The sequence below is a fragment of the Nicotiana sylvestris genome, chromosome 6, assembly GCF_000393655.2.
Source record: "Nicotiana sylvestris chromosome 6, ASM39365v2, whole genome shotgun sequence".
Classification (NCBI taxonomy): domain Eukaryota; kingdom Viridiplantae; phylum Streptophyta; class Magnoliopsida; order Solanales; family Solanaceae; genus Nicotiana; species Nicotiana sylvestris.
Genome location: NC_091062.1, coordinates 64,561,688 through 64,577,260, shown reverse-complemented (window position 1 = coordinate 64,577,260; position 15,573 = coordinate 64,561,688). Strand labels below are relative to the sequence as shown.

The 15,573-nt window shown below is 36.4% G+C and overlaps 1 pseudogene; it reads right to left on the bottom strand.

Annotated features, from left to right (window-relative positions):
- Positions 1-1,701: 1,701 nt before the first annotated feature.
- On the bottom strand, positions 1,702-2,890 carry LOC138870135 (uncharacterized; annotated as a pseudogene).
- Between the last annotated feature and the right edge of the window lie 12,683 nt (positions 2,891-15,573).

Here is a 15,573-nt window from a genome sequence, read left to right as displayed (position 1 = left end):
ATTTCGAGCCCTCTAACTCATAAGTCAATATTCGGTTGATTTTTCCAACTTAAGCCTTCTTAAAAGAGACTAAGTGTCTCATTTCTTATCAAAATCACTCTAACATAATTCTCTTCCTGTCCTGTATTTATTAGTATTAAATATTTTCTTTGGTCCATTATTCCTGTTATATAATAATGGTGTGGGTTTATTTCTTCTATTTTTTGTTCTATTAATTTTTGTGGAGTGGTATAATTTATTCTTCTTGATGTACTTCTTGATGTACTTATTCTTGATGACGTTTCTGGCATTTCATTATTTATTCGTTTTGATGTGCTTAATCTTTCTTTTACTATTTCTAAATCTTCATCCATGTCCATTTCCGTATAACTGTAATCATTGTTGTCTATAACTGATACTATTCTTTCGAATGGATTTTCTATTTTTATTTTATTTATTTTATTTTTAGCTGTTATCTTATGTTTTGTTGTTAAGACATATAGATTTTTACATCTTGCTGTGAATATTTTACTTCCTGGTGCTAATTCTATTCCAGACATTTTCCAGTATAGCACTAATGATTTATCTATATTTTTATCATCTATTGCTACTGAATAGTTGGCACTTACTATAAATTTAAATTTTTGGTATATTAAGTTACCTCTTACGACACTTATTATACTCTTTTCTATAGGTTGTACAATTCTATCATCTGCCAAGTATATTTCTATAGGGGTATCTATTCCTTCCCTAAAACATGCTTTTATTAGGATCTCCGTTCCTCCTAAGTGTACATATTTTATTGGAATTTTTTGCTTTTATATCTTGTATTTCTTTATTTAGTAGTTTTTTATTTAAAATTGGTATTTGTGCTTTACCTTTGATGTATTTACAATCTATTATATGTTCTCTTTGGCTTACTACATAGTATTCTTCTTTCTGTCTTTTAAACCAATTCTTTATTGTTGGTACTTCTAATATTTTGTCTATGCTTAGATCCAATTCTTTTCCTTTTATTTGTTCAAATATATTAGCGTCAAATATTATTTTTTGTTCTGAAGATTGTTCATCTTGGTGTTCTTCTTGTTGTATAATTTGTATATCTTTTTCAGTCATTACTTTTTTCGTCTGATTCCTCTATATTATTGTCTATTTCTTTTTCATTTTCGGGGAACTCATTTTCTGATATCTCATATATGCTGTCTTCACTGCTTAATTCATAATCTACATGTTCTATTTGTGTATATTTATCATTATCTATCATTATTTCGGTAATTTGTTTTTTCTTTGGGTTTTTTGGTAATCTACAATCTTTGGCTAAGTGTCCTAGCTTTCCACAATTATAGCAAGTACATTCTGTTAGTTTTTTCTTTTTCCTATATGGGTTTTTATGTTTATAATTTTTTACATAATATCTTCCTCTTGGTTTCCTATATTTATATTTTGAATATTTTGATTTAAATTTCTTTCTCTTCCCTTCTTTTTTGTAATATTTATCTGTGCAGCCAAATTGGGGTGCTATTCTACTTTTGCAGCATGCCAAATTTTTTACTAATATTTTATCCATTTTGATATTTTCTTTATACTTTTCGCATAATTCTATAAACCAGTTTTGTAGAAATTTTATTCGAGCTCCTAGAGTATCTGCTAGTTCTGCTTCATTCCAATTTTTTATTATTTTTGAGCTAAACGGTTCTGGTAATTTTGTAAAATATAATTTTCTTATTTCCTTACTTTCATCTGGACTATATGTTCCTTTATAATAATAGTCTCTAAATGCACAAGTATATTCGTCTATATAACACATATTACATATTGCTAATTTTGTCATCAAATTTCTATTTGTAGTTTTTTCTTTATTTTGTTCTTCTACTTCTGTTGTCATACTACTAAACTCATTTCTTATTGCTATTTCATATTTATTCAATATATCTGTCACTGTTGTTGCTGTTGTTCCATCAAGTTTTTTATTATTTCTTAATGTATCTAGGCTTTCACTTGATAAATTTTGTAACCATAGTTTTACCGTTCCTATAAGTGTTCTTTCTATATATCCTGGTGTTTCAGCTATTGCAATTTTATTATCTATTAGTTGTTTGGAGATGTACCCTATCCATAATTGGATTGTTTTATTTATATCTGCTACACAATCTAGATCTAAAAAATTACATTGTTCAGTTATCTGTCTTGGTGTCCATTTCCTATTTAGCCTTTTATCCCATAATGTTTTATTTCTATCATATGAATCTTAACTTACTCTGTAATAGGTTGGGTTTAGTTGTCTTGGATTTTTTACTCCTGATGTGCTTGGTTTATCTTCGATCATATCTCCTGTATTTATTTCTGGATTTGTTTTCATCTTTTCCGTTTTTTCTATTAGTTCTGTGTATGTTTCACTTGTTTCTGAATAGTCTTCTCCTAGATTTGTGTCGTTATCACTTTGGTCATTTATTTCGTTCATGCTTATTTTTGGTGGATTATCCTGTATTTCTTCTAACTGTAATTTGAACTTTTCTATCTCATTTGTCAGTTTTAGCTCTTGTTCTTCTTCTTTACGTTTTTCTTTTTCTTTTAGTTTATTAGCGTATAGCTGTTTTAGCATTTCTAATTCTTTTTCTAATTCTGTTATCTTAGTGTTTTTTACTTCTTCTATCTGTTGTATTTTTTCTTTAGCTTGCTGTTGTATTTCTTTTATTTCTCTTTTTCTGTCTATTTCTTCGTTTTCTTTTGTTATTCTAACCATTGCGGTTAAACTATCTTCTAGTTTTACAGTTTCTTTTTCTAACATTAAGTTCAGGTTATTTCCTATTTTCTTGTATCTTCTTCCTAAGTTGGAAAATATTATTGTTATTTTTAATCCTTCTGGATTTTCATATGTTTTCGCTTCTAGTGCGAACTCTTCTTTATTCATCTTTTCTTTTTAAGATAGCAAATATATTTATATTCTGTTTTAGATATTATATCGATTAATCCAGATAGCCTAGCTTTGTTTGTTTTTGTAATACTTAGGTATTCATATTCTAGGTATAGTTTTTTCCAGTTTCTTCCTTATTTTCCTTGATTTTTTAATTATTTTAATCTGTGTATTTTCTGTAATTGTCTCACTGTTTATGAGTATTTTTTGCAGATTTGTACTATTAATGTCAGTGTTCCTTTCCATGGTTTTGTTTCTTAAAGTATATGTTTATTTGTCATAGCTCTGATACCAATTTTTTTTTTGGGGGGGGGGGTCATTTTAATAGGAATAGGATCTTTTAGCATTTTAATAGTGCGATGTATACCTGCTGATACATATATTCATTGTTTTAATATTTGTAAGAATTATTGTTTTTCTGTGTTGATAAGTCTCAAGATTATCTCTATAAAATTCAATTTCTTTCTCTATAGTTAATAAAGCTTTATTACGTAATCTATTATATTTAATTATGTCTTTGCAGGTTTTAATATTGTGTTTAACACAATCTATTTTTCTATTTATGTTATTGGGTTATATAATCTTGTGTTGGATCTGTAGTAGTAGTTGATCTGGGGTTTAGGTTTAGAAATGTCTGAATTTTATATATATTCTCAATATATGTTTGAGTAATATGGTTATATACCTTTTTGTTGTGGTGTAGGCTATTAGCATAGGTTGTAGTTTGTGGGGTTATAACTATTGCTTCTTTTGGCTTTTTTGATGTAAATGGCTTATCAATACGTTGTTTAAATTTACATTGGTATGTAGCTTCTTATTCACCTGTTTGCTTGTGCCTGCAGCTGTAGGTAAACAAACTTTGTCATGGGTTTTTTGGAGTTTCCCAACGTCTCCTTCTAATTCTAGAATTTTTAAGTCTTCCGATCGACTTAGCTCCGCATTTTTATAGTCATGCTGCTGACTTTCTAGCTGTTGTAATCTTTTGCCCATACTATCCATCTGTAATGATAGGGTAGTAAGGATTGCAAATATATCTTTCGATTCTTGATTCTCATCAGTTTGAGTACTTTTGTCTTGATAAGTAATCTGCAATAACATTCTTGTCAGTTCGTATTACTTCAATTGTAAATGTAAAATTTTGTATATTCAATACAAGTCTTCTTATTTCCTTTGTAGTTACTGAATCTTGTACTTTCCGTGTTATCCACCATTTTACTTGTGTATTATCTGTTCTTACAATAAACTTGTTATAAACAATATATGGCTCAAATGCTAACAAACATTTATATAATCCAAATAGTTCTTTCCTATTTATCTCCCATTTAATTTGTGGTTCCGTGTATGATCCTGAATAATATCTACAATGGTGTTCAATATTTTCATTATCATATTTATATTTTAGAACTCCTCCATAGCTGTGATCACTAAAATCAGTTTCTACAATATATGTGAACTTTTTCTTTTCATCTGGGAAGTATAGTTTTGGTAATTTTTTACACATATTTTTTATCTTCTGTATATGTATTTTATCTTTTTCGTCAAAATGATATTCTATATCCTTTTTTAATTTTTTCTGTAATGGTTTTAAGTTTTCTGCTAATTTAGGAATATATTCTCTTACTTGGTTAACCAATCCTAAAAATGATTGTAACTTCTTTTTTGTATCAAGTGTTTCATTTAAGTTAATTATTTTTTGTACTATATGGGTTTGCATTTTTATTCCGTTTTTGTCTATTTGTATACCTAAAAATTCTATTTGATTTTTCATTACTTCTGCTTTCTTTTTACTTAAACTTATTCCTGATATTTCTACAATGTGTATGAATTTTTCTAGTAGTTTTATATGTTCGTTCTCTGTTCTAGAATATAACAGTATATCATCTATATATATTATACAATTTTCTAATTGGTTAAAGTAGTTATCCATAAAATGTTGATATCTACCTGGTGCATTTTTATATCCAAATGGTAATTGTCACGACCCAAAATCCCAACCCGGTCGTGATGGCGCCTCTCGTGAGGACAAGGCCAGCCAATCAACAAAACAGTACATCTCTTTATAATTACTTAGCAGGAATAAGTCTAAATCATGGGCAATATAATCTTAAATGCGAAATAAACGTGATAGAACAAGGAAAACCATCCCAACTCAGCCCGAAATCGGGGTGTCACAAGTCATGAGCTACTACAGAGTTTACTAATATTTTACAAAGTCTGGAATTATCATAAATAACAAAGATAAGGGAGAAAATGGGGCTGCGGACGTCAACAGCTACCTCGTTACTCCTAGTCACCGCCTGGCCTGGAAAGAATCAGCGCTCATGAGCGAACTCAGCTCTGCCTGTATCTGCACATATGGTTCAGGGAGTAATGTGAGTACTCCGACCTAGTGAGTAATAAAAGCAACTACAGTCCGAAGATAAGAAAACCTAGTAAATACACAAAGTAAGCTAAAATCCAAATATGCAGCAACATATGGAACTGAGCAGCTAAGCAACAGTATAGATACAAATACATGAATACAATGCAATGCATATGATGGTACATTCTCGTACCCACTGCGGCGTGCAGCCCGAGTCATCCCTATTTATTTATCGTCGATGACGCTCACTGGGGGTGTGTACAGACTCCGGAGGGGCTCCTACAGCCCAAGCGCAATATCTTGGTCAGTCATTGTTACCTTACCGGTCAGCCATTGTTACCTGACCGGTCAGCCCATTGTTACCTGACCAATTTAAATCATACAGTGCCATTGTTACCACTATTTCAAGTATATCATACAATGTCATTGGACTCCGGAGGGGCTCCTACAGCCCAAGCGCAATATCTTGGTCAGTCATTGTTACCTGACCGGTCAGCCCATTGTTACCTGACCAATTTACATCATACAGTGCCATTGTTACCACTGTTTCAAGTATATCATACAGTGTCATTGTTACCACTGTTTCAAGTATATCATACAGTGTCATTGTTACCACTGTTTCAAGTCACTTTATAATCAGTCCAGAAAATAATATAATAAGCCCCTTGGGCATTTACAAAATAGAAGTTTCCAGCCCGAAATACATTTAAAATGTCATTTGAGTTTTCAACACTTAGAATTACGGCTAAGTTTGCAAAATAGTAATTAAAACCTTGGACTGAAATTAAATGATATTAATCCCCGAAGGATTCTACAAGTCGGCACAAGGCCCCCAAACATGGCATTAAGCCCAAATATCATCAATACATGTGTGTATCAGTCGCCAACATATTATAAGTATCAATACAATGTGCGAATCAGTCGCCAATATACTATAATTATCACTCGGGATGGACCAAGTCACAATCCCCAATAATATACGACCCCGCACCTGCCATGGGATGCGTGTCACGCCTCAATATAGCATTACTATGTGAAAGTCCGGGGTTTCAAACCCTCAGAACAACAGTTGCATCAATTACTCACCTCTAGCTCGCTATGCCCTTGCCTCTCTAATTGGCCTGCTCGTGTGACGAATCTGCCAAAAATCACACAAACCTCGTTGAAGTTCAATTTCTAAAAGACGGGGTTTTAACCATACATATCTGAAATTCGCCCCTTAATGATACTATAATGATCCCATACAGTTATGTAACTTCAATCTACAATATAACACTCAATATGGCCAATATTAGTACTAGATCCCATAAATTATGCCATTTAGGCATATTATCAAACATCTTGTAGGTATAAATATTTACACCTCTTAACTATAGCATTGGTTCCTCCAACTATCACCATTAACCAATAATTCATCACACTATTATTCTTTAACAATTTATACTCCTAACATCACATGTGTGATCAACCATTCACACCCAAACCAACAAAAATTCCATCAAATAAACACCTCTAAATCCCTACCATGTTCATGTATTTAAATAGGGAATTTATGGCTTCCAACCACCATACACTAAGTTGTAATACTTGACTCATACTCATATTTCCATAATATATCCATATATGTGAGTCTAAGGTGTAGGATTTACCTTTTGCAAGAAATCTTGCAAAACCCTTCTTTGAGTTCTTGAAGGAATTTCTTGAAAATCTAAGGATTTTTAAGATCAATCCACGTTAATATAAGTGTTTGGGAGTAGTAATCAACTCCAAATACTCCAAAAATCTTACCTTAGGATCATAGGGATGAAGTTTGGGACGAAACCCCCTTGAGAGAGCAAGCCTTAACCCCAAAAATGAGTTGGGAACTCTCTAGGCCGGTCTTGGGGTACTTAAAAACCTTCAGTCGCATAGTTCGCGCGTTGTTCGCGCGTTTGTTCGCGCGTTTTGCTGAGCATTCTGCCTCAGATGCGCGAAATGCGCGACTTCGCGCGATACTTCGCCCGCTCTGACACCTGACCAGTGAAATGGTCATAACTTCATGTATACACTTCCAAATGACGAACGGTTTGATGCATTGGAAACTAGACTCAAAGGGCTTTAATTCGATAGGTTCTAGCTCACACAACTACTTATATAACGAGATATATTATCGTTCAAAGTGAGGCCTTGTGCGCACTTATTTACAACTTTCGTTTATTATGAAATTTCCAACTTGAAAAGTTCCCGTTAGCCATCCGAAATCATCCCGAGGTCCTCGGGACCTCAACCAAAAATACCAATACATCTTATAATATTATTCAAACTTGTTCCAATTATCAAATCACCTCGACTAATACCAAAATTATCGAATTACACCGAATTCAAGTCTAAGTTCCTTTAAAACTTCCAAAACGCGCTTTCGATCAAAACTCGACCAAAAATATGTCCGAATGACTTGAAATTTTGCACACATATCCAAAATGGCATAACGAAGCTACAGAAATTCTCGGAATTCCATTCCGACCATCGGATCAAAAATTTCACCTATCAACCGGAAATCGCCAAAATACTAACTTCGCCAAAATGAGCTAATTTCTTCATCGGACCTCCAAAATAAATTCCGATTGCGCTCCTAGGCCTTAAATCATCCCCCGAAACTAACCGAATCATTGGAATTCAATTCCAAGCCCTCTTACTCACAAGTCAATGTCCGGTTGACTTTTCCAAACTAATTCTTCCTTAAAGAGACTAATTGTCTCATTTCATACCAAACTCGATCCGAATTGACTCAAATTCACCAAGTACACATATTGAAACATGAATAAGCATTTAACGGGGAATACGGGATGAAAATACAGGAAGCAACGGTTCGGGTCGTTACATTCTCCCCAACTAAAACAAACGCTCGTCCTCGAGTGTACCCAGAGTTGTCCTAGAAGCCAACCAAAAGCTGAATGACCTTATCAAGCATAAACCCGGAGATGATCCCACGTCACCCTATCTCACATGGGTCCGATAACGCGTTGTAACCAAGATCACACAATCTAGTCTAGCCCATAAATCATAGAGCCACATTTCACCTTTTCGGAATCATACACAAGATCAGAACCTCACACCTACATTCAGAATAAGTTTGAACCAGCTGTAATAGACCATGCCTGCAACCTTAGGTGCAATTGTATGATATACCAATAACTCAAACAAATGCAGCAATAACTTCCATTCATAGCAGCTGCCCACAACAACCAAATACCCATAGAAATCTCTTATTAGCCAATGTCTCATTCCAACACTCTCATATACTGCCAATGATAATTGAAACACGCAATAAATCATAACCATTGCTCAGATCAACCATTCATGAGGCCATTTCTCCTCTAGCAATTATAGTAACATTTTTTTTAAAACCGAACCTCGATATTTACCCATCAAACATGCTGAAATCAAATCTGTTCGTATTCATCAATGACCCCAATGATCACCTCGAATCCAACACACCACTCTGGTGATATGACACCTCAATACAGGCCTAAGCCACAACTTTCATAATGCGTGCACCAATAAGAAATGGCCTGAACATACTCAAGTCATGAAAAATGACTCAAACGAAAGAGCTGTACCTCAAGCTCATCAGTACCATCAGCGGACTCAACAAGAACATGCCGCAATACTACCGAAATATCATCAGTTTAATAACATTACCTTTTTATGAGACATATACTCTCGTCAAGTCACTTTCAATTAGCAATACTATTTCCCCAATCATCCGAAGATCATTCGCCCTAATCATCTGAAGCCTTTTTTTGTTTTAATCACCTAGAAGAAAATCGCTACACATCTCATGTTCTGCATGATGTACATAGGTATTGTTCTAACTCTTACAATATTGACATGACGGATGAGGTATGCATAAATTCATGACCACTGTCGAGACAACGATTTGTTGGTTCTATACTCCTGGCAAGAACTATCACCTCATTTTGAGCAAAATCATGGTCTTAGCTCCTTAATTTACTTCATATACTCAGATTGCACTAATCTCAAATTCAACGATCTCGTCTCACTCGATACGAACTGCTCAGGCAATAAGCCACCCCAGACATAATCAAAAGTCGCATATGATGCCTCAATATGCCAATAAGCTACCAATTTGAACGCAGTACAAAAGGAAAACAAACTCTGGAAGGAATTACCAATCTCATACACTAATACAGACTTTCCTTAGAAAACAGGAAGCAAGGAATACAAAATAGCATATAGAAAACTATACTCAACATCACACTGTTGCGGCGTGCAACCCGATCCAGATAACATACCCATGGAGGCGTGCCACCCGATCCACACATAGATCTCACATAAGGAGATGCACATCGAGACAAATTTGCTCATTACAAAAAATACCGAGTATCGGTCGTAAGCATGCTAAGTGCATAATAATATCTCTGAGGGACATATAACGTTGTAAGCTACAAAACTCAAGCACAACTGAGGTGCGATGTACAATCTGAATTTCAAGAGCCAAGATGCTCATATAACGTCATTCCTACACAGATTCTCAACACATAGCAATTTCTCAAGTCGTATCACAACTCACACGGCACAATGTATCACTACGCGAAATATCTGACAATGAAACATCAACCTAACTACTCCTCCATGAGGACTGCGTTACTAAAATGCACACATTTGGCCTGATATAGAGCCATTATTCACATTAAATCTATCCATCGACTTCAAGCCGATTCTGATCACACTGAACTAATCTGATAACCTTTCAAAGGTCCATAATAACTCCCATTTTTCTCATAACACACAAGAACAACCATCACAATCGGGGTAATCCTTCCCAGTTCACAACCCAATATGCCAAGTGCCCTCCAGGAATGAATCTTTAACTTAATGACACTATCACAAACTTCATACTTGGTTTACATCTTTAATCAATCAAGTGACTACATGTCACACTTATATAATCTTCCTGTGGGACAAGCTCCCACCATCTTCCGAAATAATTAACGGGTTCGCACATTCAAACCACTGGCTGCACTAACGCTGAAAAGTGATCAAGAATCCCTAACCAGGATGCAAAGCCTTTCTCACAGAACACCGGTCTCAGGTGATACTAACATCAATACCCATCTTACTCAAAACACTGGAACTCCTTTCCTGCTCATCCGAGTTTGTGACATCACAGTCATTGACCAAACTGCGACCTTGGTCCTTACTTCAAATTTCATACCACTCACTGCACCTCACGTGCCGATATACGATAGACATGATTTCCATCACAACTCTGGAACCGCCAATAGGCTAATATTTCATCACATAAGGCTTTCCATTTAACTTACTTCGGGAGAACTATAGCAACATACAGGTGAATTCTCATAACCGTCGAATATGCCAATATCTAAGTAGTGGTCCAAGCCACCATAACCCTTCCGGGATTTGCCTCCACATAACAAGCCATAACAGAAGAATGCTTCTGAACAAAATCAATTACGGTGGCCGACAAGCCTCACACGTACCGCCACAAATCACTTGCATAACTTGCTCACGCTGAAGGAACTGATCACTGACACCAATATGCTAATTCAACTATGGCTAATCAACCTACCTCCTTCCAATTTTCCCTTAATTGCCTTGGAAATAATACTTCTCCATTCAACACCTAACATACTCCATCTGCACTCCTCCGGAGTGACTTTGAATCACGAGACCATGCTGTCTCAAATCCCACGAACCATTTCATATCTCCCAAATGCTACACCACAAGTCAAAATATTATAGAACATTTTGGGCACCTTCTCATAAGCTGCTACAAAGCTTGATTCTTATCTGTATCTATAATGTCGACATCATTAGGCACCACACTTTGCCCTTTGAATTCATGAGGACCGTTACTGAGAGCCACCCGCTCCAACTTGGACCCGAATGCAACCACTCCACTGAATTTTATAACATATGAATACCCTTTCTATGAAGCACCCAGCGGGATCACTTCCCTTGAAGCCCGCACCTATACGAGGCATAAATCATGAATCTTCCCTCAAGTCTAAACATGAGCCAATAAGGCTAACCATAACATGCATTCAACAATTCATTTACTCAATTTACCACTCATGGTCCTTTTCCGTAGCCGCAATAACCCATCAATACGCTAATAACTAGAATTCACGCAGGTAATTAACCATGCAACCCAATCGTAAGCGGTGGGACTCTCCCACTTAGCTCAAAGTTACTATTACACGACTTTCGAACACATTAGAACCATTCTCTCAAGTCATTTACTCTTATTCAAAATGCAATTCACCTGATCCAAGGAACATAACCACACGTGCCTCATTAGAATTTTGACACCGCAGGGTATGACCTCATTCCAGTACAACCAAACATCTTCCTGCTTCATGCACCGAGCATTCTTTACCAACGACAGCTTAAGACATACTGTGATTCTCACACATCTATAAAGCACCATGTAGCCTTTGTCCAAGTTTTCCCTCACTCGTGCCATCTTCGGACCAATTTCCGTAACCAGAGCTGATTCGCCAGCATGCCTCGAACCGGAACGAACATAGCACATGACCGCACAATTATCTAATTAATAGCAAACTCCCCAACTTGGCTCGAAGCCATAGATCACAACACATATACACTATTGTTTCCGTAATACCATGGTGAGATTAAACTCACTCCTTCATTCACTCACACAACAGTTAAGCCCACTATTAGGCGACAATTTTTTTTTTTTTTTTACTAAGTCCCAAATTTTTTCAAAAATTTCGGCAGAGTTTCCTTTGTAATTAGGCCTATCCACCTGCCAGAGAATCACCAAAACCATCCTAACAACACATCCACAACTTGACAAAGCATCACAATGAAAAATCAAACAGTTAATAGTCCACCTATCATCCAACAGGTCTCCATCGTCACTTCCAAGTCATATAGATGCATCTCGCAGTTGTAACATACTCATCACGTAGCTATCCATCCATCATTCCCACTAATAGGGACAATACCGAACATATAAGTTCAAAACACTTGCTCACATAATCAGCACCTCGGTCTCAAGCCATAGGCAATGATCCGGCCTCAAGTCCTCCCGACTGTCCTAACATCAAACTCACAGAGACTACACCTCGCCCATCGATCGGGGAATTACAAGCCATCAAGGCACATCTAATACTGAGCATTCATTCGCGCATACGAATATGTGGAAGGAACTGTAAAAGTTACTTTTTCAAGCTGAATCAAGGAGGCACGATTAAGAATTCAAGAATATGAAGTTTTTCCTAAAGGTTCTGCAGCCTCTCGAGGATAAATACAGACGTCTCCGTACCTATCCGCGAGACTCTACTAAACCGGCTCATGACTCGCGAGACCAATTAACCTAGGCTCTGATACCAACTTGTCACGACCCAAAATCCCAACCCGGTCGTGATGGCGCCTCTCGTGAGGACAAGTCCAGCCAATCAACTAAAAAGTACATCTCTTTAGAATTACTTAGCAGGAATAAGTCTAAATCGTGGGCAATATAATCTTAAATGCGAAATAAACGTGATAGAACAAGGAAAACCATCCCAACTCAGCCCGAAATCAGGGTGTCACAAGTCATGAGCTACTACAGAGTTTACTAATATTTTACAAAGTCTGGAATTATCATAAATAACAAAGATAAGGGAGAAAACGGGGCTGCGGACGTCAACAACTACCTCGTTACTCCTAGTCACCGCCTGGCCTGGAAAGAATCAGCACTCATGAGCGAACTCAGCTCTGCCTGTATCTGCACACATGGTGCAGGGAGTAATGTGAGTACTCCGACCCAGTGAGTAATAAAAGCAACTACAGTTCGAAGATAAGAAAACCTAGTAAATACACAAAGTAAGCTAAAATCCAAATATGCAGCAACATATGGAACTGAGCAGCTAAACAACAGTATAGATACAAATACATGAATACAATGCAATGCATATGATGGTACATTCCCGTACCCACTGCGGCGTGCAGCCCGAGCCATCCCTATTTATTTATCGTCGACGACGCTCACTGGGGTGTATACAGACTCCGGAGGGGTTCCTACAGCCCAAGCGCAATATCTTGGTCAGTCATTGTTACCTGACCAATTTACATCATACAGTGCCATTCTTACCACTGTTTCAAGTATATCATACAGTGTCATTGTTACCACTGTTTCAAGTATATCATACAGTGTCATTGTTACCACTGTTTCAAGTCACTTTATAATCAGTCCAGAAAATAATATAATAAGCCCCTTGGGCATTTACAAAATAGAAGTTTCCAGCCCGAAATACATTTAAAATGTCATTTGAGTTTTCAACACTTAGAATTACGGCTAAGTTTGCAAAACAGTAATTAAAACCTTGAACTGAAATTAAATGATATTAATCCCCGAAGGATTCTACAAGTCGGCACAAGGCCCCCAAACATGGCATTAAGCCCAAATATCATCAATACATGTGTGTATCAGTCGACAACATATTATAAGTATCAATACAATGTGCGAATCAGTCGCCAATATATTATAATTATTACTCGGGATGGACCAAGTCACAATCCCCAATCATATACGACCCTGCACCTGCCATGGGATGCGTGTCACGCCTCAATATAGTATTACTATGTGAAAGTCCGGGGTTTCAAACCCTCAGAACAACAGTTGCATCAATTACTCATCTCTAGCTCGCTATGCCCTTACCTCTCTAATTGGCCTGCTCGTGTGACGAATCTGCCAAAAATCACACAAACCTCGTTGAAGTTCAATTTCTAAAAGACGGGGTTTTAACCATACATATCTGAAATTCGCCCCTTAATGATACTATAATGATCCCATACAGTTATGTAACTTCAATCTACAATATAACACTCAATATGGCCAATATTAGTACTAGATCCCATAAATTATGCCATTTAGGCATATTATCAAACATCTTGTAGGTATAAATATTTACACCTCTTAACTATAGCATTGGTTCCTCCAACTATCACCATTAACCAATAATTCATCACACTATTATTCTTTAACAATTTATACTCCTAACATCACATGTGTGATCAACCATTCACACCCAAACCAACAAAAATTCCATCAAATAAACACCTCTAAATCCCTACCATGTTCATGTATTTAAATAGGGAATTTATGGCTTCCAACCACCATACACTAAGTTGTAATACTTGACTCATACTCATATTTCCATAATATATCCATATATGTGAGTCTAAGGTGTAGGATTTACCTTTTGCAAGAAATCTTGCAAAACCCTTCTTTGAGTTCTTGAAGGAATTTCTTGAAAATCTAAGGATTTTTAAGATCAATCCACGTTAATATAAGTGTTTGGGAGTAGTAATCAACTCCAAATACTCCAAAAATCTTACCTTAGGATCATAGGGATGAAGTTTGGGACGAAACCCCCTTGAAAAAGCAAGCCTTAACCCCAAAAATGAGTTGGGAACTCTCTAGGCCGGTCTTGGGGTACTTAAAAACCTTCAGTCGCATATTTCGCGCGTTGTTTGCGCGTTTGTTCGCGCGTTTTGCTGAGCATTCTGCCTCAGACGCGCGAAATGCGCGACTTCGCGCGATACTTCGCGCGCTCTGACATCTGACCAGTGAAATGGTCATAACTTCCTGTATACACTTCCAAATGACGAACGGTTTGTTGCATTGGAAACTAGACTCAAAAGGATTTAATTTGATAGGTTGTAGCTCACACAACTCCTTATATAACGAGAGACATTATCGTTCAAAGTGAGGCCTTGTGCGCACTTATTTACAACTTTCGTCTATTATGAAATTTCCAACTTGAAAAGTTCCCGTTAGCCATCCGAAATCATCCCGAGGTCCTCGGGACCTCAACCAAAAATACCAATACATCTTATAATATTATTCAAACTTGTTCCAATTATCAAATCACCTCGACTAATACCAAAATTATCGAATTACACCGAATTCAAGTCTAAGTTCCTTTAAAACTTCCAAAACGCGCTTTCGATCAAAACTCGACCAAATATATGTCCGAATGACTTGAAATTTTGCACACATATCCAAAATGGCATAACGAAGCTACAGAAATTCTTGGAATTCCATTCCGACCATCGGATCAAAATTTCACCTATCAACCGGAAATCGCCAAAATACTAACTTCGCCAAAATGAGCTAATTTCTTCATCGGACCTCCAAAATAAATTCCGATTGCGCTCCTAGGCCTTAAATCATCCCCCGAAACTAACCGAATCATCGGAATTCAATTCCGAGCCCTCTTACTCACAAGTCAATGTCCGGTTGACTTTTCCAAACTAATTCTTCCTTAAAGAGACTAATTGT